Genomic DNA, 25,211 nt, shown 5'->3' with positions numbered 1-25,211 from the left:
ATAGGTTGGTTAAGTGATCACTTTTCACTTGTGTAACATTCACCATTCTACCCATGATTGATAGCCACACTATTCAAATTTATGGAACTCATACATATTTTGAAGTTTTAAACATTTTAGTAGTGTGGTTGTCAATCATGGGTAGAATTAGTGAATATTACACAAGTGTCAAGTGATCACTAAACCAAGTCTATGATGGTCGTTTGTCCTGTAAATGCCCAGACTCCCATATTCTTCTTCATTTATGCCGAGATATCAAAAATGTACAATATATTTTGTATTTCAAAATTACTGTTAACTTTATCTTCTTTTTCTTGGCTCCATCCCAACTTATTGTCATCGTAGACTGTTGGGGTCAGCTCTCCTCGTCCTCAGGTTGTAGATCCTTCTATAATAGACACCGAAAATTTGAGTAGTGTGGTTGTCAATCATGGGTAGAATTGGTAAATATTACAAGCGTGTAAAGTGACCACTTAACCAAGCCTATGTTGGTCTTAAGTCCTGTAATGGCCCAGACTTCCATATTCTTCTACATCTATGAGATGCCAACAAACTTTATTTTAATATTATAAAATAAGCAATTAACTTTTCTATTTTCAATATTATTAATATTTAAAGCATTTACTTTGTGGTTAGTCATTTTTCCTTTTTTATTTTTTTACAAAAATGTTAATAATATTAGTATATATTAGTATATATCGGTCAGATACAGTATATATCGGATAATCATATTTGTATATACCGGTGAGTGGTTATATACTAATATTATGAACATTAAAAAAAAAAAAAGTAAATTTGTTTTTTAATAAAATTTCGGCCTCAACTACCGTGAAAATCATCCAAGTGCAAAACAAGGACTAGAAACTACATATGGAAGTATGTGTGTGTATGTTTGTGTGTGTGTATGCGGCAGTATTCCTGTCCACCGTGCGTTTGGTAAAAAGAGGTCAGAAGAAACAGGAAGTGTGGGGAAGAATGAACATCCGGTGTTAGATTTAAAGGCGATCACGAAGGCGTGAAACAATGCATTGAACAACCCAAGAAGCTCCTCAGTTTATATCCTTTATGTATCGATCCTTGCACTTGATAATGATAACTGTATATCGTAAATGGGGATTACCAAATATACAGAGATTTAAAAAAAATACATGGGAGTTGTATTTATTATTTACCTTAATTATTAATTTGGAGTAAGGTCCTTAAAATATATTGCCTATTAACCAGCTGCCTGGCATATCGCTTACTCCTTTCAAGAACGTAATAAATCAAAAATCGTCAAATTTCAGTTGTGCATGTTTTCGGGATGCCCAGAAAATATACTATATCCCAGCAAAAGCGGCATATTTTTAACTTAATATTTACCCGCTACAGGGCAGAAAGTGTTGTTTTTGCATTTTGAAGAAAAAGTATTGTTTACTTATCTTTTTAAATATACTAAATATTTTTCAAATGGAGAAAATAACTTCAGGTTTTACCTAAAAAGATCTATTGCACAGTAAAAAGTTCAATAAGGCTTGATATTTATTTTTGATACTTTGTATTATATTTTTAAACTTAAAAACGTTCTCCTGAAAAATCTAGCTTTTTGATTTATGACGTTCTTGAAAGGAGTGAGCGATATATAAAAGAGAACCCATTCGGGGATCCAAAATAAATGATCTGAAAAAATACTTCATGGAAAGATAATATATATGTAGCGTTTAGTCATATTTTCCTATTTTGTTTTTACCTTAAATTTTTAATATTTTCTCATTTGTTTATTTTAAATACGCTTTTTACCCTATGTTTTCCTCATATATTTATTTTAAATATGCTTCTTATGCCTAGTTATTATACCTGTTTATTGGTTTTATATTTTGCCATGTACTACTTTTGATTATTTAAAAAAAAAGTAATTTTATTATTTGTACTCCAGTCAGGACAATCACTACCACAGCACGCTATGGTAGTGATTGTCCTGACGAAGAGACGGGTACGTCTCGAAACCGGTGGACATAAAAATCTCGGTGAGTGGTTACATACTAACATTTTTGTAAAAAAATAAATAGGTAAAAATGACTTACCACAAAGAAAATGCTTTAAATATTAATAATTTTTAGAATATAATAATTAGTTGCCGTATGACGTGGCTACTTGAACTTTGATGTGTTACTTGAGCCCAGTACAAAAAAATATTTAAATCTGTATTTGGTGTGCAATAATGAACGTATCGACATGATTCATTGTTTCCCTGACAAGTGACCCTTATTGTCACGATACTTCGATCGATACCACGATCTAATTTTTTTTTGTACTGGGCTCAAGTAACACATCAAAGTTCAAGTAGCCTCGTTCTACGGTAGTTTAAAAAAATACTTAGAATCAAATAAAAGTAATTTCTTAATACTAGAATAATAGAAAATGATACTACTGTGTTTAAGTTTGGCCTTGTTTTTTTTTTATAAATAAGTACATATTACTAGGAAGCTCTAAATCAGAGGTTCCCAAACTCTTTTATCTCGTAGACCCCTTGCCTTACCTGATATTGATTTTTATCTAATTCATTAACTTCAAATGTATTTTTGACAGCCGGTATATGTAGTGTTACTCACTTTGAACCACACATGTTAGGTTTTATACATTTATATTTTAAATTCAAATTAAAACATAGACCCTTGCAAGTTGTCATAGACCCCTGGGGGTCGATAAAGACCACTTTGGGAATCACTGCTCTAAATGAATGACTGGTCTCTAGGAGAGACAAATCTAGAATGCCCTTGCCAGACTGTGCGGGTGTGCATGCAATTCTTATATTGTTGTCACCAATGTGTCACAAATATACCCACATTCCTTAAAACTATACTTAGTGTCGAGAAATATGTAGGGTGTTTTGAGTTACGACACAGGCTGCCTGACCTAAATTCATTCCACAATTTTAACTTAGCACCTGCCTTAAACAATAATGTAGGGTCACTTAGTCTTCATTACACACTTCTCTCTCTCTCTCTCTCTCTCTCTCTCTCTCTCTCTCTCACACGTGAAATATTTAGTAACTCATGTTTGAGCAACAAGTGATAAATCATTTGTCCCTTTCGAATTCGATTCATTTATGAATTTCACTTTTAAAGAACACGCTCAATAGGAACTTATAGTTCGATGTCTGAGATAAAACAGAGAAAATTAAGTAGCATTTATAATTGATGAGTGGGTATATAATTTTAATTAATAGGGTATTTTAATTAATCGTGGATATCGAGTTGAATATATTTTTACGATTTTAACCCTAGAATAATAACTATCGTAAAAATTACGACGGCAAAATGACGATTTCTGAAAAAAATAATGTTTGCGACGTTCCTGCGCCCCCTGCTTCATAGTATCTTCCAGATGTACTTTTAATTATTTTCATTATAACGTATCTCTTGCAAAAATGTTGCATTGCTTGTAAAATAAAATTAAAAAAATGATCTCATTTATTCTGGTTTTATTTCTAAATTCTTTATTTCCGCCTCCGTAGTGTAGTGGTCAGTACGCTCGGCTACCGTTCTGGAGGTCCTGGGATCGATTCCCAAGGGGGGTAAAATAAATACAAGTGATTTTTTTCACTGTAATATTTATTCAATATTACCCTGGACTGGTACCTGAAGCGGAGGGCTGATCACCTTTCCTTCATGTGTAAACGATCAAGATAACACTGCGTTTATATGATGCAGTGCCCTATGCACCATTGGGTGCGGATGAGGGTTTTATTATTATTATTTATTTTTATGTCGTAATTTACAACGTCGCTCGTAGGGAGTAGCGAGTACATAAAATTAATTACGGTAGGCAGTAGAGGTAGGTAGTAAGGTGTGTTAAGTTCTATTTACTAGGGTAGGCAGTAAAGGAAGTTAGTAGGGTATATAGGTACCACTTAGTAAGGCAGAGTAGATACTGATTATGTCACGCGGGTAAGTTATGATAGGCACTGCTTTTCTGCCTATATAAAATGCACGCCACTGCTCGTAGGATAGTTTAATAATCTAGGGTTAATTATGCTTAACTAATGGTTTCTTTCTTGCACTGATATACTTTTGTTGCGTTTTTTATGCCCCTTGCTGCACAATATATTCCCAATGTACCTTTAATGTTTTTTAAAAATATTATTTCCTGATGTTTTTAACACATTGTTTTATTTTATGAAGTAAATAAATGTATTATATTACACATACAAATATTTCTTCGCATTGTTTATCATTATGAAAGTGCCTACAAAATATACAAATGTAGTATAAAGGTATAGTGTGACAATATAGTTAGTACAGAATATTTTGTCAATAAATTGAAATTGTGATTTGACAATGAAAATATTGATTTTTTCCGATTGAAGATTTGTTGAAAATCGTTGAAAAATGTCTCATAGAGAACAAAATATGTAAATATTTATCTCTTTTATTACATTCTCATCTCATATTACATATCTTCTACCATGATTCCACTCAGATTCCGCGCAGACTCGAAAATGAAAAAAAATCACATATCCAGCAGTTGGTTGTCTGAGAATTTGATTCGAATTCCACGTGCAAACGCTTTTTAAATAAACAGAAATGAGTTTAATTTCATTATTTATTATGTTATTTAAAAATATGAAATTCACGAGATAATTCTTACTGACACAATGCTATAAATAATTAATGTTTTAGAGCAATCTTGAAGTTGATTGGTTTGTTTGTTTTTTTTTATTTGAGTCACCTTTATTTTAGTCAGTTTTATTTGAGTTGGTATTATTCAAGTGTTTAAATATATTTAAAAAAATCAAAATATTCAATAATTAACCTTGTAATAACCAAAATCGTCTTGATAACAAACAATTCAAAGAGAATAAGTTATTGATATGGAAATTTTTGTAGTCTGGGCATATTAATAAAAATCTTGATAGCAACCTTGTATAGCGCTGTTATCCAAACGTATCTAACAATTGGGCACAAAGATTTGAATAGTAAATAAATGTTTATGAATGACTTTCAATAAAAGTAATTTGTATATTTTTATTGAAAAAATAATTGAATTTCAATTGTATAAACTAAAAATATTGTTCAGCTCTTAAAATAACACAATACACTGAATTTTACAAGACAACGAGAACTTTTTAAAGAGAATATAATTTATATTTGAAACACTAACTTTGTAATTTTCCGTTTTATAATTAAAATGTAACTTTGTTTTAAAATCACATTGAATATTTTATTATAACTTAATTATAATGTCTACCGGTTTCGAAACTAACCGCTTCTTTATCAAGACTGATAATATTAATAATAGTATCAGTCTTGAAAAATAAGCGGTTAGCTTCGAAACCGGTAGACATTGTTATTAAGTTATAATAAAATATTTATAGTGATTTTAAAACAAAGTTATATTTTTATTATATTTATTTTTTAATTTCCTAAATTTATTTATTTAATTTAGTAATTAGTAGTATTTAATTTAGTTTAATTTTTTTTACAATTTAATACAATTTCTATACATTTCTACTTAATTTTAGTAGCGCTGAGCCTCTCCTCAAAAACAATATTTCAAATTTCGGTCACTCCTTTCAACAACGTCATACATCAAAAATTGTTATTTTTCAGTTGTAGAAAATGAAACTGTACTATATCCTACCAAAAGCGGCATATTTTAAACTTAATATTTACCCGCTACAGGGCAGAAAGTTTGTTTTTGCATTTTGAAGGAAAGGTATTGTTTAATTATTTTGTTAAAATATACTAAATATTTTTCAAATGGAGAAAAAACATTCAGGTTTTACTTATAAAGATCTGTTGCACAGTAAAAGGTGTAATAAGTGGTTTGATATTTATTTTTAATACATTTTATTATATTTTTAAACTTTAAAAACGATCTCATGAAAAATCTAGCTTTTTTTATACATGACGTTGTTGAAAGGAGTGAGCGATTTGTAAGGCGCTTATATGAGATGGAGTAAACAGTCTCGAACGCCATTCGACATGTTTATTTGTACTCCTAACACGTACCTATTGGAATTAATTTTAGCAATGAAACGACATTGGATAATTTAGTAAACACCAAGATGATTTAGGCTGAAGAATAATACACACAACAGCGACTCTTGAATGAATAGAGATCATCAGACAGCTGCAAACATTGAATGTGATCGAGGAGTGCGGAGTCGGATGGAGCAAACAACAGAACATCTGGTGCTGAGAGCAAACCACGCTAATAAGGTAAATTGACATTTCTCATAGAACAAATACAGTATCGAGTCTGATGTTCACATAAATGCCATTCAGGTGACGCAACGCTCTTTCGATAAATAATGAAGTCTTCGTTGCTCATTAATTTGTATTAAATCACCTCGTTCAGAAGTAAGCAAGATGTACAGGACGTCCTAAAAGCTACGGAGAATCCTGTTTTTGATGGTTGACCTGACCACAGAATATAACTTAGTCTGAGTGAAAATCATGTGGTTTTCGGTGTTTTATAGTCGATCACAGTCCGGCGTTGAAATTAAGTGACGCTTTCAATTATTTGACATATGTACCAGATCACGCCAAGTTTATATATATATATATATATATATATATATATATATATATATATATATATATATATATATATATATATATATATATATATATATATATATATATATATATATATATATATATATATATATATATATATATATATATATATATATATACATATATACATATATATATATATATATATATATATATATATATATATATATATATATATATATATATATATATATATATATATATATACATATATATATATATATATATATATATATATATATATATATATATATATATATATATATATATATATATATATATTTATATATATATATATACGTCTCAAAGATACCAATTCAACTTTATGTTCATTTTAATTTTTTTTGCAAGGTCGCTTAAACCGAATATAACGTTTTAATTGTAATTCAATCATTTTCCAACAGCTGTTTTACACTTGGAATTATCGCTCTACATACAAAACAATTTTGTGAATTTCCTCTTGAGTTTTATACCGGTTAAATTTGTGAATATTGATTAAAAATTTAAATAATAATCAATATTCGTTACGAAACATCCTGCATATGAGGCCACTGTAAATTGACAAAATATTATCAATTCAAGCAAACATATTTTAATATTTTACATGCAATCTTTTAAATAGATTTTCAAATAATATTTTAGAGATATTTTGTCATAAATAAATGCCACACAATTGTCAGATACGATCTCCTGTATTGCTCTGAGTGCTGGATGATGTATAACACCTATTCTAGGCAACTAGAAACTGCTGAAATGCGAATGGTTAGATGGTCAGCTGGAGTGTCCCTTAGAGACAATTTGAAGAGTTTCACGCATTCGTGAAAGCCTGGCTGTAACCAATAGTTAAGTTGAGGAAAAGCAATCGAGATGGTATGGGCACATAGGACGTAGTGAACCTGAACATATTGTATACCAGGCGATTGGCATGGATCTTTCTCGAAAGACATTTAGAGAAAGACCAAAAAATTCGTGGATGCTACAGAAAGATAACATGATTTGAAGGCATGACCCATGTCCATGACAGAAGGACCTACAACCTGAAGATGAGGAAAACTGACTCCAACAGTCTACAAAGATGATAAGTTGGTATAGAGCCAAGAAAAATATATTTTGAGATAAATAATGGTTGATAATTAAATTTCAGACCACTGAAAGATTAATTATAGAAAAATTCTGTTGAATTTGTGAGTTTTTTATAATTTATTTGAATTCAATAACGTAAATCTGAACTCTAATTGGGTAACATTAAACAAATCTCGTGACAACTCTAAAAATTAGACTATGGTTTACACACTGTTTGATAATGATACTGAATGCATCGAAACACGTGTCACAATAGATATTAAGAATTAGTGATATATACCAAGTAAAACTTTAGTTAAAAAAGAATATTTTTTAGGTTGGCTTTTAAGACCGGAATTAAAAAATAAAAACTAAGAAAACATTGATATTTAATGCCTTGCAATTTTGAATAATTCATTATCAGAATTTAAACTAAATCTTCATTAAACCCCATCGTCAATGTATTAATCGTACTTCATATGTACCTACATATATGAATAATTTCACATACGATATACGTTTTTTTCTCAGTAAATTCTAATTCTAATTGGATATGTTCCAACGAACTAGCAAGAGAGACGATTAAGGATAATTCGAATCTTTCATTCGAATTATCCCGCGTGACGCGCGGCCAGGTAAGAACGTAGGTAGGTACTCCAAACTTTTGATATTTCGAACAGGTAGGTACCTGCGTAGAACTTTTGATAAATAATATTTCTCGCAATAAACGGGCAGGTAGTCCGAAAGTGGGGGTAAATATCGTACTGGCTGGTTATTTTCCAGCACTCGAGCAGTTCGCTGCGACTAGCCGTCGGTTGTCGTCGTTTGCGGGAAAGAGCGCGCGCGTGGTTCAAGGATAGTGGTTTTTACATTCACATTTTTGAATTTACAAAAGAGGGAGAATTTAGTTATTTACTTATTACTTTTGTGTGTCTGTGGCATTATCGATAGTTTGTTAAGTGTTTTTTTGTGAATATTTTTCGTTCCTGTGGAGTTTTAGTGATCGAAAGGATTAATCGAATGTCGACAGGTGAATTTTTAAATATATTTTTTTCATCCGGCGCGATCGCTGCGCCGCCGAATCCAAATATCTCCGGAATTGAAACTTTTGAACGGGTGGCTGTTTTGACACGTTACAATGAAGTTTTGCAACATGTTGTGAAATGTGTGTGGAGGTCCTCACCGAAACGTTACATTTCCATTATAAATGATTTTAAGTAATCAGGAATTCTAGCTTGTAAAATTGTTACGTTTTGGTACGATTTAATGATTTCATATTGGTTTAACACAGGATTGGTCACGTTTTGTGGCAACTTTAATTAAGATTTCGATAGAATACAGTAAACAGAACGGATTTGCATTTAAAGGATTTTAAGTACAATATTGGAAATAATATAACTTTTTGGTGTGGACCTTCACATGTATGAATTCCAATACATACTTGCATACTTAAAAACCCTTCTATTAGGGTTTTAGTTCAATACACATCGCTCACTCCTTTCAACAACATCTTATATAAAAAAACTAGATTAGAGATCGTTTTTAAAGTTTAAAAATATGTACAATAAAATGTATTAAAAAAAAATATCAAGCCACTTATTAAACTTTTAACTGTGCAATCGATCTTTTAGCTAAAACCTGAATGTTTTTTCTCCGTTTGAAAAATATTAAGTATATTTAAAAAAATAATTAAACAATACCTTTTATTCAAAATGCAAATACAACACTTTCTGCCCTGTAGCGGGTAAATATTAAGTTAAAAATATGCCTCTTTTGCTGGGATATAGTACATTTTCTGGGCATTCCGTAAACATGCACAGCTGAAAATTGACGATTTTTGATTTATGACGTTCTCGAAAGGAGTGAGCGACATGTGTATATTTTTAAGATATTTTTGTTTCATCTTGCATTGACCAGAATTTTATTATGAAGAAATATAACTGCGAAAATACCTTTTATATATTTTTTAGTTGATTTCAAAACTTCTTCTTCTTACCCTTATCCACACCCAATGGTACATAGGACACTGCATAGTATAGAAGCAGTGTTATCTTGATCGTTAAATATACGATGGAATGGAGATCAGCCTTGTGTTTCAGGTACCACAGTCCAGGGTGATATTGAAAAAATGTTGTAGTCTGTTTAATTACAAATATTTATTTTGACCCTCTTGGGAATCGAACCCGGTACCTCCAGCATTGTAGGCAAGTGCAAATTTTAAAACACACAAAAGAAATTGGGATCTAATTCAATACATATTTTATTTAATAACAAAATTCTGTATTTCATTTTGTTAACATTAATATACGTGTCCGCTCCGCCTCCGTAGTGTCACTACACTGTAAGCGCGTTTGGCTTCCATACTGGAAGTCCCGGGTTCGATTCCCAGGAGGTCAAAATAAATATCTGTTTTTTACTCTCTATTTATTTAATATCACCCTGACTGATGATCATCTTGCCTTCTTGCAATTAGCAATCAATATAACACCGCATAGATAGGATGGAGTGCCCTATGCACCATTATCTGCAGATAAGGGCTAAAAGGAAAATATTTACAGAATAATAATAATAGTAAAATTTCAAATCATTTTATGTTAAAACTTTTATTATACTTGTGAGGTATCACTTTTTTTTACTTTTACAGTGTGGCAACACGATTGCTTTTATTGCATAAGGTCCGGGTTCAATTTTAGACATGTCATGATCGATTATACCTAGTATTAGTAAGTCCTGACCGCCTCCGTGGTGTGATGGTTACCGTGTTTGGTTACCGTGTTGGAGGTCCCGGGTTCGATTCTCAGGGGTGGGGTGAAAATAAATCTAACTGATTTTTTCACTCTAATATTTATTCAATATTATTATTGGACCGGTACCGGAAGCGGAGGGCTGATCACCCTTCCTTCATGTGTTAACGATCAAGAGAACACTGCGTTTATATGATGCAGTGCCCTATGCACCATTGGGTGCGAATGAGGGTTTGGAAAAGAAGTATTAGTAAGTGTGGTATCAACCTTTGCAACCTTTATCTAAAGTGTGGTATCAATAAGCAAATGTAGCATAAGGTTAAGGGGATATTCGCAAACACAGAATTCATTCCACCGGAGACCACCGGAGAGGTCACATGTCTTTTCACGACCAATTTAAAAAAAAATTGTTTTCTTCTTCTTTAAACCCTTATCCGCACCCCAATGGTGTATAGGGCACTGCATCATATGAACGTAGTGTGTTATTTATATAAACAAATTGTTACTGAACTGAATATAAACGTAGATTTATATTATCCACTGACACTTCGTGATGGAATTGCATTTTTATTTTTTTTTTAAATTTATTATTAGATTAAAACCAATATTTTTAGCTTTTCCACTTTTTTATTTGACCAGCGACCGGGTTTCGTCGTTACCGACATCATCAGACTGGTCAAAAGAATATAAACGTTACTGAAAATTCTACAGACGGACTAAGTACATGAATTCCCTACACACTAAATTCGTGATTTGGCATTGAATTAAAATGTGGTTTTAGATAAAAAAATCTTTATGCCCATGGAGTCATGATACCCTGCCGTTGCTCCTCCATTTCCTTTCCCACATAACGGTAACGTCCTTTAACCTTAGTCACTTACGACATAATATCACTCCTTTTAACAACGTCATAAATAAAAAATCGACGATTTTCAGTTGTGCATGTTTTCGGAAAGCCCAGAAAATGTACTACATCCCAGCAAAAGCGGCATATTTTTAACTTAATATTTACCCGCTACAGGGCAGAAAGTTTTGTTTTTGCATTTTGAAGAAAAGGTATTGTTTAATAGTTATTTTTAATGTACTAAATATTTTTTAAATGGAGAAAAACTCTTAAGGTTTTACCTAAAAAGATCTCTTGCATAGTAAAAAGTTGAATAAGTGGCTTGATATTTATTTTTAAAACATTTTAATATATTTTTAAACTTTAAAAACGATTTCCTGAAAAATCTTTTTTTTTATTCATGACGTTGAAAGGAGTGAGCGATATGTATCCATATAATGCATTCAACTTTTAAACACGTGACTGAACCTTGCCTTCATATAATTGAAAAAAAAAACTAACTAACCATCACGCTGATTCTCCGCAGGGGTAGGCGGGGAGAACAGAACGCCACACCAATCTGTCTTTGTAAACAATCTTCGCCTCTCCCACATTCATTCATCACCTCATACATACCCGAAGATTATTACGCCTCTGACCCGGCCGCTTTCAAGTATTTGACATACCTGCTAGTCTCGGTCTTCCCCTGATTCTATTTCCAACTAAATTCGCCTCATAAAATTGTTCTACTGTTCTATATACGTATAACTTTTTCCCTGTCGTTCAGCGTTCACTTTGTGTAATATCACTTTTCTTTACCATACCACAAAGTTAACAATGCTTTTGATACACAAAATATGTTCTATGTATAATTAATGAACAAGTTAACACTGCATCAATCCGACCCCATACCCTTTACACTATTTGGGAGTTGCGAATCGAGGTCAATGAAAAGAATATGAAAAAAATAAATGATGCATGGTTATTTTTTCTTTAAATATAATTTTTTTTAAATTATGTAATATCTATGGGTGTGTGTCGAGTTTAATGAATGTTTAACCTTTGAACAAGTATTTTAGGGTTATGCCATTATATAGCTGGTAACCTCAATAACATTTTTTTAAATATAGGTAGGTAGGTTGATATGAAGATATTTTGAAAGTAAACCCACTACAAATTTGATTACTTTTTTTTTATTACTGCCCGGCCAGTAATAAAAAAAAAGCGTTGCTCTGGCTCAGTCTGGTTAAATGGAAAAGAAAGAAAATGGAAAGCAAACATTGAAGCGCCCTTGAGGTAGTCTTTTACGAAAATGGCGCCGTATAAGTTATTTAATTTTTTTATTATTATTTCTAATTTGTTAAATTTTATAACGTTTAACATTTCAAATACTTGATCGTCTAATTTGTATAATACGAAGAGATGCTTGAATGTGGAAGAGGCGAAGATTTATTGCAAAGACAGATTGATTTGACGTTCTATTTTCTCTGCCTACCCCTGCGGAGAAGCGGCGTTTTGGTTAGTAAGTTTTTTTTCATGTCAATGTTTTTAAAAACCAATGAAACAGCAATGCAATCGAAAGCATCGAGTGATGGCACAGTTGTTAATAAGCACGCTCCCCGCCATGATCAACGTTGAGTATTGGGTGTGTTGCTGTTAAGTTCAACAGATGGCGCTGCCATTGCGGCAACTGTTTATAAAACAAGTTTTTATCTGTCACAGGTAAACACGTGTCATAGGTTGTCAATAACAGCTACTTGAGTATTATACTCACACAGGAACCTTAAGAGAATTAATGATGATTTTGACCAAACATATCGCTCACTCCTTTCAAGAACGTCATAAATCAAAATTCGACAATTTTCAGTTGTGCATTATTACAAAAATATGTTTTCGGAATGCCCAGAAAATGTACTATATCCCAGCAAAAGAGGCATATTTTTAACTTAATATTTACCCGCCACAGGGCATAAAGTGTTGTTTTTGCATTTTAATTATTTTTTCAATATCCTAAATATTTTTCAAATGGAGAAAAAACATTCAGATTTTGCCTAAAAAGATCTGTTGCTCAGTAAAAAGTTCAATAAGTGGCTTGATATTTATTTTTAATACATTGTATTGTATTTCTAAACATTAAAAACGTTCTCCGGAAAAATCAACGTTCTTGAAAGGAGTGAGCGATGTGTGGATGATCATTGATCAGCACGATCACCTCGCGTTAGTATCTTATTGTGTGTAGGAATTTTTATAGGCACTTGTTTTCCAGCATTCATTTCGGACTCATCTAAAACGTATTACGAAATATTCCAGGTACACTTTTACGAGTATTTTTTCCATCAACACTGAATAATAATATTTGTTTTCGATTTTATTGATTTGAACTTTATAAAACTGGCTTTAGAAATAAAATTTATATGTGAATTTGCAGACTGAATTTCTGAATACTCAGTTTATTTGCGGCAAAACGACCTATGCTAATGTGTAAAGGCAACTAGCCGTAACTCAAGTTGCGACTGTTTGGCTTAACAGGGCTCAAAGCATTCTTATAACTGGCCTCTATCTTATACAATAATAGATTTTTCTATACTCTTTCCTTTACTGAGATAGTCATTATCCAAATAACGAATACAAAATTGATACGTGTTTTGGCAAAAAGCATCATTTGAAGTTAACGATGAACTCGTTTATCTCAAAACTACTGTTTTTAACATGCGGCTATTTGCCTTTGCACATTAGTATTACAGATGTTCGAAATGTTAAATAAGGAAAAAAATGCAATTTTTTTGACATATTGCATTTACTACTATTGACCCTTATCCGCCCTTAATGGTGCATAGGGCACTGTGTCCAATTGACTTGCCACAAAGTAAATGCTAAAAACATTAATAATATAGATATTAACAGCATGAAAGTGAAGCATGGAGTCGGCATAAGAAGGATGAAAGTAGACTGAACGCAGTCGAAATGCGATCCTTCAGACAAATGTGCGGCAAAACGATGAATGATAGGTATTCGAACGCTGTAATAGGGAAAGAATGCAAAGCTGGGAAATGCATTACCGATACAATTGAGAAAGATGTGTTGAGATGGTTGGGATATGTGGAACGAATGAGTAAGTAAAGAATAGTCAAACAAATTTATGAGGCGAATAAAGTTGGAAATAGGAGCAGATGTAGAACGAGAAAAACTGGGCATGATCAAGTAAATTTTAAATACTTGAATGTGGTCATGTCAGGAGTCGGAATAATCGGCGAGTATGTATGAGGAGATGCATGAATGTGGAAAGACTAAGCATGTTGTGGTGTGGCGTTCTATTCTCTCTGCCTACCGTCAAAACGGAGTGCTGGTTAGTTAGTCTATTGACTTATAATTGAAATATGAAATATAATTATTGTATTATTTTTTGACATCGCATCAAAGATGAAGAAGAATATGGAAGTCTGGGCATTTACGGGGCTGACGACCGTCATAGGCTGGTTTAAATGATCACTTTACACACGTGTAACATTCACCAATTCTACCCATTATTGACAACCACACTACTCAAATTCTTGGAAGTTCTATATATATATATATATGAACCAATTTAGAAACCTTGTTCTTGAATCACTAGAACATCACTAGAGACATCTATTGGTGAGATGTAAAGAAGCTTTTTATTTAGCAGAAACTCTTATAATATATCAAGTATTTGGACACACTCAAAATGTTGTAAATAATTATTGTATGCATTTTTATATGCAATCACAGCTTAACCTCTCATAACGAGCATAATTCGTTCCAGAATCTTAATCGTTAAGCGAAACATTTTTTGTTTTGACTCGTTATGTGAATTTTCGCTCGTTAAGGAAACAAATTTTAACATTTTTTACTCACTTTGCCAATTACTCCATTGTATTTTATATTAAAATGTATTATTATTTACTTATTTTGTTTAATTATAGTATTAGTACGGATTTTTAAGTATCTTTTATTGTCATTGAGAACCATATGGCAATAATACTCGTATGTTGGATTTTTTCTTGTATGCAAAAAAACGACAGAACTTTTTGAAACAATATAATAATACGTTTCTACACGTGTATAAGATAACAGGTGTATAACAGGTGTTAAGACCCGCATCAGTGTTGCTGATGTAAGATCATAAAAAATAGGTAAGACTATTTTTATTTCATCTACGTAAGTATATACATACTTAAAATGTGAATTTCCGTTGTTCAAAATATAACATAAATATAACAAAATATATATAGGCACGGCCTAGGTGACATTGTATATGATAGAAGGACCTACAACCTGAGGATGAGAAGAGCTGATCCCATCAGTCTACAATGACGATAAGGTGGGATGGACAGGAAGAGGAGATTAAAATTTGGCGAATAAATACATATTTTTCATAATTTTTTTAGCTCCTAATCTTTCAATAACTGCTTTATTAACAAAACCGTGTATTAATTTTATGGAAAAACCTATTTTTTCAATATAAAAATGGGGCTAAGCAAAAAATTAAATTACCATAGAACGGGGCTACTTGAACTTTGATGTGTTACTTGAGCCCAGTACAAAAAAGACATTTAAATCTGTATTTGATGTACAATAATGAATGTATCGTGACAATAAGTGTCACCTGTCAGGGAAATAATGAATCATGTCGATACGTTCATTATTGTAGACCAAATACAGATTTATATATCTTTTTTGTACTGGGCTCAAGTAATACATCAAAGTTCAAGTAGCCCGATTCTACGGAACGTTGAATGTTACTTGGCTTTAAAGAAAATTAAGTTGTGATTTATTGGGCCATCAGTAAAGCGTATAAGTATGGTAAAATAATTATTGTATGGAAATATTTTGTTTCCACACCCTTTAAGTTATTTTTTTCTAAAGAATAACTTAAAGCGACGCGAATTCAAAAACGCATACCAATTCGATTTTTGACATCATTTAAAATGCATAAAACGGGTAGGTACTTAAATGAGGCTGGTTCGACAATGGAGAAAAAGACGTCGTTTGTTTTTAAAAACGCGTTCCCAATCAATTTGCGGAAACACTTAAAAATGCATAAAACGGTAGGTAGTGGCTTGTTCGACAGACGAAAAAAGTTCTCGTTTGTTTTACAAAAAAAAAACCGATTCCAAATAAATTTTTGAAAACACTTTAAAATTCATAAAACTGGTAGGTACTGGTTGGTTCGAAACGGAAAAAAGTCCTAAAAAACAAAACGCTTTCCAACTAATTATCTATGATTGTTTCGATTTAAAATTTTGCTTACATTATTTATTTAAAAAAAACTGATCTACGTAAGTTCTTCTTTTAAACGTATAACTCATATGAGTAGTACATATTTGCTAACTTTTTTCATTTCCGTCTTTTTGATTTTTTGTTTTATATTGAATTCAAATATTTCTAGTTTATATTAGCACTTTTAATCTAATTTTATTTCTGATATCTATTGTATTCTTATCAGTGCCCTTTGTTATAACCTAAAATAAAATGATTACCCACACACAGGCCATGCCTTTGTGGGATCTTTTTTTGTATTAATATATATTTTTTTGACATCTCATCAATGATGATGAAGAATATGTCTTTGATGAGATGTCAATAATATGAAAAATTACCTCTATAAGTGGATTTAATGCAGATTAAGTATTTAGACACACTCAAAATGTTTTAATTTTACTTGTAATTATAATATATTTGGAAATGCAAAAGAATTTGAAATATTGAAAAATTAATTTTTTAAAACACTTCAAAATATAAGCATAAAACGGTAGGTACTTAAATAAGGCTGGTTTTACAATGGGAAAAAGTCCTCGTTTGTTGTGTGGGTGGCATTCACGGCCTGTTTGCCAACCGCCTGCTGGCTGCCCACAACGAAAGCAAGAGTTGTCGGCGTGTTGAGATTCGAACGCGTTCGGCAGTTAGAATCGGGAATTCCGACCGATTAAATATTCCGAACAGACTCCTCCTCGCCAGTTCTTACCTGGCGGAGCGTGACGTCAACACTAAACACGCCGAATTCTACCATAGACAACTGACGTAAAACAAAGAAATTCAGATGCGTTTGCTATATTATACGGGTATAGTGTGCATGCATATGTGTGTATTTGTATTTTTGGACAATGCGTTTTATTCTTATTTATATGAGAAATTGAAATTTGGACTTGTATTATATTATATCACAATGTGTTATATGATATAACGAAGTTTGCTTCTAGTCTTTATCATATTTAAGTTTTTGTTCGATAGGTTCATACATTTCACCCAACACTTATATTGAATAATATATCTAACTTTACTTTACTGTTTATATATATATATATATATGTATATATATATATATATATATATGTGTATATATATATATATATATATATATATATATATATATATATATATATATACATATACATATATATATGTATATATATATATATATATATATATAAACAGTAAAGTAAAGTTAGATATATTATTCAATATAAGTGTTATATAGGTTCATACATTTCACCCAACACTTATATTGAATAATATATCTAACTTTACTTTACTGTTTATATATATATATATATATATGTATATATATATATATATATATATGTGTATATATATATATATATATATATATATATATATATATATATATACATATACATATATATATGTATATATATATATATATATATATATATATATATATATATATATATATATATATATATATATATATATATATATATATATATGTACATTAATACATATATATATATATATATATATATATATATATATATATATATATATATATATATATATATATATATATATATATATATATATATATATATAGTTATTAGTATATAACCACTCACCGAATTCTTCGGTGAGTGGTTATATACTTATATAATTAACTTCACTTCTTCCACATTATTACAACTCCTGACCTTTTAATTTTTTTAAATAATTGAAACACTAGATCGTGCCAATTTTTTTCTATCTTACTCTGCTTCAATTACCAACCACATTTGCCTCATAAATTAGTTTTACTATTCTCATTCGATTGTCATGCCTAAACCATATTAACACACCTTCAATTTTATCGATAATGCTCATCCTCAGCCCTGCATTCTTTCCTTTTATCACCATATTGAAGTTTAGTCGCATATTTCTCTGAGAGATCGAATATAAAAATATATATACATAGATATACTTATGTGCATGTTCTTAAATGAACCAGGTATATTTTTTATGCCTTAAAACCTAAAAGGTTAGATTCAGCGTGTTTTAAGCGACCTACTTTTAAAATAAATTTGGTATTCTCACATAGGTGCCATACACCTACAGATTTGTTAAAAATACCGTTTATGAATTATATATTCATGTTTGCCATTTTTTTACAATATTGTAGCTTAGTTATGTTTACATAAATTCTCCATTTCACAGTTTCATTTTGCAATGAAGCGTTCCGTTGCAAGCTGCTGACAAGACAGCTTTTTCTAAAGCCTCTACACGTTTACGAGTGATTTTAGCTCTAACCAAAAAATATATACATTGTAATAACAATAAATAAAGGATATTTTCTCATTTGTTTATTTGAATTATGCTTGTTATGCCTTTTTGTTTTACCTGTTTATTACAATGATTAAAGAAAACACTTGTTTTATACCTCTTGAGTTTTATTAAAGACTACATGTTTCAGAAGTTAAACTTCCATCATTCAGGTCTGTATAATAACATGTTATTATACAGACCTGAATAATGGAAGTTTAACTTCTGAAACATGTAGTCTTTAATAAAACTCAAGTGGTATAAAACAAGTGTTTTCTTTAATCATTGTAACATGTCTTACCACAAAGTTAATGCCAAAACAATAAATAAATTACCTGTTTATTGTTTTTATATTTTGCCATGTATTAGTTATGGTTATTTAAAAAAAATCTTTTTTGTAACCATAGTATTTGTGTTCCAGTCTTGTTAACCTTAATCCCACATCCCAAAATGAGAAATAGAAATTATCTGGAATATTATATATATGACTTATGTATGTCATATGTTTTGAAAAAAAATGAATAAATAGATATCAGAGGAGATAAAGATAGAAGCAAAATGAAAACAATAAAAATATTTAATTTATATTAAGGAGAATGTTAAATGAACAATTCGGTCTATATGAATTAAATCTTATTAAAATGTGGGCAGGAAAAAATATTGTAACATTAAATGTAACTATGAAATGAGAATCATGTACACACACATATAAACCTCATTCAATTTAAAAACCAAAGTTCATCTGTACTTCCATCTAATCTCAGGCAATGACGTTCCCTCAAACCAAGCTGCAAAAAACTGTGAATAAATTCGCAGACATAACGGAATTTTCGAACGACCTCCATATCGTATTTTAAATCTTCATAGATTCAAGTTTGGCAAGGAATTTGGAGATACGGCAGCGAAAGGAAACATGCTACTCTGAATTTATAAGTAATGATGAACTAATGAATAGTGCGTTTTTACTCGGTGGCATTTGAGTAAATAGTATTGTTTAATACCTATATTATTAAAATAACTATTGTTAGTGTGATTTTAACGTATCGGCATTACCTTTCTAAAAAAGGGTGTTTTTTTAGATGTATACAGATTCAAATTTCTCGCCATAAATTGATGGTGGCACCCGCCGTGTGGCATGTTGCGCCATTTTGTTAAAACCACAGCTCTGTCACATCAATGCCATACAACTGAGGTACGAAGAAGTCAGTTATCATGGTTTTGTAGTGCTCTCCAATGACCATCCGAACATTCTGGCCGGTATCATCTTTAAAAAATATATAAATATGGACTAATGATTCCACCTGCTCATAAAGCACACCAAACAGTGACTCTTAATAGATATAAGGGCGTCTCAAAAAAGGCTTCTGAGTTTTTTCTTCTCCAAACTCGGCAATTCTGCTTATTGACCATTTAACCAAAAATGTGCCTTATCGGTGAACAAAATTTTGTGTTAAAAAAGAGGATCAAGCTGAATATTGTTTTCGGCCCATTCACGAACCTGCGACGCGCATAATGGTCATTCAGTGTATTTGTGGTGAAATGGCAAAACGTACTGACTACAAATTGACTGTCAACTGTCGAATCGACAGTCTGTAGAAACAATTTTGCCAGTTTAAAGATCAAACCTCTAAAAAAACATCCTTATATAAGTATAATATGTTACAATGTATAATGTAACAACATGTTAACAGTCAAATAATGTCAATTATCGATTTAATGTTTTTTTATTCAAAATACTATATCCTGTGGGCTTTTTTTGAACTACCGTTAAATTCTTTACCCAAGCATACAAACACACGTCGCCATCGCGTAGACTGACCACCCGAAAATAAGCTTAGCTACATTCGAACGTACAGGTATGTTTTCAATATAAAAACTTAATTACCTTAGCCAATCACAGCAGAGTTTCTTAGAAATGGCCTCTCATTGGCCAATCAACACAATCTTAATTATCTACAGTCGGTGAAATACAGAAGGAATGTTTGTCATCTATGAATTTCTAATATCTATGGACATTTGATGATATAAAAATATATCCGAAAGCGATTCCATGGATAAAACCTTTATCTTTTTGATGTTTAACTCCACGTATACATTCCACGTTTATGAATTTATTTTATTTTGGGTTTTATAACCGCACTATTGGCCTTTTACTTTTATAATCGGAATAAGATTTAGACATGGGCGTTTGAGCTTAAAAATAATTCATAAATAACGACTAACGACGTTTTAAAATAAGTCGTTTTTTAATTCGGTTTTGGTTTTGATGATTTACGCCGATTCATGAATTTTGGAAAATAATCAGTTTATTTTAATTTTTTATGTTTTTGATATTAAAATGATGATTTATTTATTGATTCAGCATTAAATTTGTGGAATGACTCGCTCACACCTTTCAACAACGCCATATATTAAAAATCGTTATATAGTAAAGATCGTTTTCAAAGTTATAAAATATAAAAATATAATAAAATGTATTTAAAATAAATATCAAGCCACTTATTGAACTTTTTACTGTGCAACAGATCTTTTAAGGTAAAACCTGAATGTTTTTCTCCTTTTGAAAAATGTTTAGTATATTTAACACTACCTTTTATTCAAAATGAAAAAACAACACTTTCCGCCCTGGAGCGGGTGAATATTAAGTTAAAAATATGGTGCTTTTGATAGGATATAGTACATTTTCTGGGCATTCAAAAAACATGCAAAACTGAAAATTGCCGTTTTTTGATATATCACTTTGTTGAAAGGAGTGAGCGACATGTTGATTATTAAAAAAAAAATATACACCTGTGTAATATCACTTAATGAGTTTTATTTCATTACACACGACTAGTTTCGAAAAGTAACAGATGTTTTCATCTACATTTTCATCTTTTTGAGTTTTGCTTTTCACCAGTAGATGAAAACATCTGTTAATTTTGGAAACTAATCATGTGTATTAAATAAAACTCATTAAGTGGTATTTTATAAGTGTTTATTTAATTAAAAAAATATATAATGCATTATCGAAAGGCATTAAAAACTATATTTTCCAATTATTATGATTTTTTTCAACACAGGTATCATTTGACTAATTGAATTTTTTTCTTATAATACCGTTTTTGCATTGAAAAAATAATTTTCGAAATACATAAACGGTTTTGAAAAAAATGTAAGGTGTTTAAATTGAAAGAAAAGGACTTTGATATTTTTTTCTATAGGCATATATTATTAAAAAAATAGTACTCGGAAAACACATCTGACGCGGTCGTTCGCATTCTGAATTTGAACATTTGAGATATCAGCTTTAAGCTGGATAAAATATAAGTATATATATATATATATATATATATATATATATATATATATATATATATATATATATATATATATATATATATATATATATATATATATATACAGTATCTACTCAATGAATTAGGGCCACGCAGAATTTTGCGCAATTTCTCAATTCAAACAGGAATAACTCAGAGAAAACCTTGAATAAAACAACATTGAATTTTATTTACACATGAACACTTTATTACGCTTCAATTATGCATATATTTTCATATAAATATAGTTAGTATTTAGTATTTCCACCTTTGGCAGAAATAACTGCCTCAATTCTTTTTGGCATACTTAAAATGCACTGTTTTATCGTGTTTTTTTATTTCTTCGTCTTCTGACCAAATTTTTTGAATATTTTTTTTTAGACAGTCTACTGTCGGATTTGGAAATGAGTATACCTTATTTTTTAACATGCTCCATACGTTTTCTATAGGATTAAGGTCCGGAGAATTTCCAGGCCAGGGGAGCAAAGGCAGATTTTTGTTAGACAAAAATTTTATTATTGATTTAGCCCGGTGGCAAGGTGCCCCATCCTGCATGAAGGTGTATGGACATTCTGTTGGGTCGAGTGTATGGTAGAAGGGCAATAAAATTCGTTCGAGGACCTGCTTATAGGAATTTTGGTTCATTGTTCCTTCCACGAAAAACAACGGCCCAGGTAAATTGTTAATAATACATGACCATATCATTGTTGCAGGGGGGTGTTTGATAACTTTTACCACACAGGCCTCATTGTAACGTTCCATTGGTGTTCTCCTGACGAATCGACGGCTCTCTGTCACGGCTTCTAACCGGCACTCATCACTAAAGATGACCTGATAAATAATGAAAATTTAAGTTTAATTCAAATATATAAGTTTATTTACTAAAATGATATGTTGAAAATTCAATTTAAATAAATACCTTTTTCCAATCATCTACCGAGTAATTTCGATGTAGCCTGGCCCATTTTAATCGATCCGCTTTCATTCGTGGTGTCAATTTTGGTACTTTTACGGGGCGCCTGCATTTCAGATTTACTTCGTAAAGACGTCGCCTCAGTGTTGATACCGATATATTTATACCCTCTTCTTCCAATTTTATTTTTAATGTTTTTGCTGATGCACTACGGTTTTCTAAGGCACTTTGAACGATTTTTCGATCAGTCCTCGGTGTTTTTTTTCTAATCCTACGACAGTTCTTTCGCCGATTGCTGGTGGCGGGTGACTGATTTTTTATTGATTTTGAAATTCTGTCCACTGTTTGACGAGAAACGTTTTCTTTTTTTGAAATTTCTCTATTAGATAGTATTCCTAATTTCAGTAGCACTATAACACTAGACTTTTTTTCCCTAGAAATGTCTTTACTTTTTCCCATTTTGTCCTTTTCAAAAAAAACACTTGTGTTTACAAAAAAAAATTATACTTTATGAACTAAAATTAAAAATTAAGTTTTTTTCACAAGACACGATAACTATATAATCTCTCTGAACAAAACAATAACCAGAACTCAAGAAACTTCACTAATAAATGAGATAGGACTATTTTTTGAACTTTCAACTATCTGTCTACCTGTGCTAATTAGGGACCTTTGTCAGAAAAAGGGTTTGAAATTTTGTAAAGGCTTAAATAATCCAGGTATATTTTACATATTATTGAAGGTAATATACATGATATTAGATGTCAATAGAAAACTTAAAGTATTTATGTAAAATAAATATAATAATCCAAAAGATTTCAGAGTATTCAAAAAAATAATGGGTGGCCCTAATTCATTGAGTAGATACTGTACACTTAAGAGAAAATGTACCAAATTAAATTCCAATCAGTTTATGGAAAAAGTGACAATTACTTATTCGTCACATATGTATACACATATATGTATGCACAACTTTAATGCCTTCTTGTATGTTCGTCGCATTGGGAAACGACACACGGCATAATAGCCGAGATGAAAGCAATCAGCACAGGTAGTTACAAAAAATATACAAAAATGTGTAATTGTAATATTTTCATACGAATTGCATTCACCGGAAATTGTTCCTAATCAAAATTGGCATTGAGAGAAAAATAATAAAACAAAAATGAGGAAATGCTTTTACTTAAAAAAATGCAATATGCGGATTTAAATGCTTGTATTATAACATATGAATTGCAAAATACGCATAAATATTACAGTATTTTTAAACATTGTTGTGATTTTAAAAATATTTAACATGTTATGTGATGAGCTGGTTTTGTTAGAATACATTACTTCCTGCATATTTATTATATTATTTATTATATATTATATTTAGATTTCGCCAGACTTGGATGGCTTGACTCTGGCCAATATCTATACCCGACGGATTCTCCAGTTCTTTGGACACGTTGCGCGTGGCAATAAGGATAGCCTGGAACGACTAGTTGTGATCGGTAGCCTGCAGGGAAAGAGAGGGAGAGGAAGATCCCCACACTATGGACCGATCAAATTAAGGCAGCAGCAGGCACCTCAGTGGTTGGCGCTACGTGCAGCGCAGTCAAGGGATAACTGGAGAAGAGTCATTGCTTCTGCAAGGATCACAACCCTCAGCAATGAGGAATAAGACGGAGAAGAATATTTAGGTTTCCGACTTTTAGGCACTCCTGTAGTCTTCACTCATCCAGTTAAAGGGTGTACTTTCAAATATACAATTCAGTACGCGAACGGCTGCGCAAGACGCAACACGTGTGGTTTGCGCATATATTTTTTAGAATTTGTTATGAATTAGATTTTTTTGGAATAAGTATATATATATATTTAAAAAATGATAAAAATTATAACTCCTTACCTTTCAAAACAAATATATTAATGCGAAGAAAAACTTATATTTTTCAATACAAAAACGGTGTTGTAAGGCCTTACTCGCAAATATGGAATTTAGTAAACGACCGGCTGCGCGAGATGTCACACGTCTCTCTTCGCCCATTTTTTAAAGAATATATATTAAAATGAGTTTTTTTAGAATAAGTATATATAAAAAAAAAAAATAAATATTTAAAAAATTAACTCCTTACCTTTCAACAACTCTTCAATTTAACCTATGTATTTACTTAGAAGAAGTTCTTAAACTTTAAATACAAAAACGGTGTTTCAAATTTATTTTTTAACAATTGATTTAAATGTTGCCTGGGTTTT

At 31.0% G+C, this 25,211-nt stretch overlaps 1 protein-coding gene across 1 annotated transcript in view; it reads left to right on the top strand.

The window, feature by feature from the left end:
- The first annotated feature begins 8,417 nt into the window (after positions 1-8,417).
- LOC148303007 (uncharacterized) overlaps positions 8,418-25,211 on the top strand; it is a 154,877-nt gene continuing 138,083 nt past the window's right edge. Inside the window, exon 1 of the mRNA XM_088270718.1 lies at positions 8,418-8,655. The gene's annotated coding sequence lies outside the window, so the exon portion shown is untranslated. The remainder of the gene's footprint in view (positions 8,656-25,211) is intronic.

This window comes from Brachycentrus maculatus, unplaced genomic scaffold, assembly GCF_059751285.1.
Source record: "Brachycentrus maculatus isolate JH-2025_06_01 unplaced genomic scaffold, ASM5975128v1 h1tg000393l, whole genome shotgun sequence".
NCBI classification, from domain to species: domain Eukaryota; kingdom Metazoa; phylum Arthropoda; class Insecta; order Trichoptera; family Brachycentridae; genus Brachycentrus; species Brachycentrus maculatus.
Note: the sequence above shows the minus strand (reverse complement) of the source record. Positions and strands in the feature narration are given on the sequence as shown.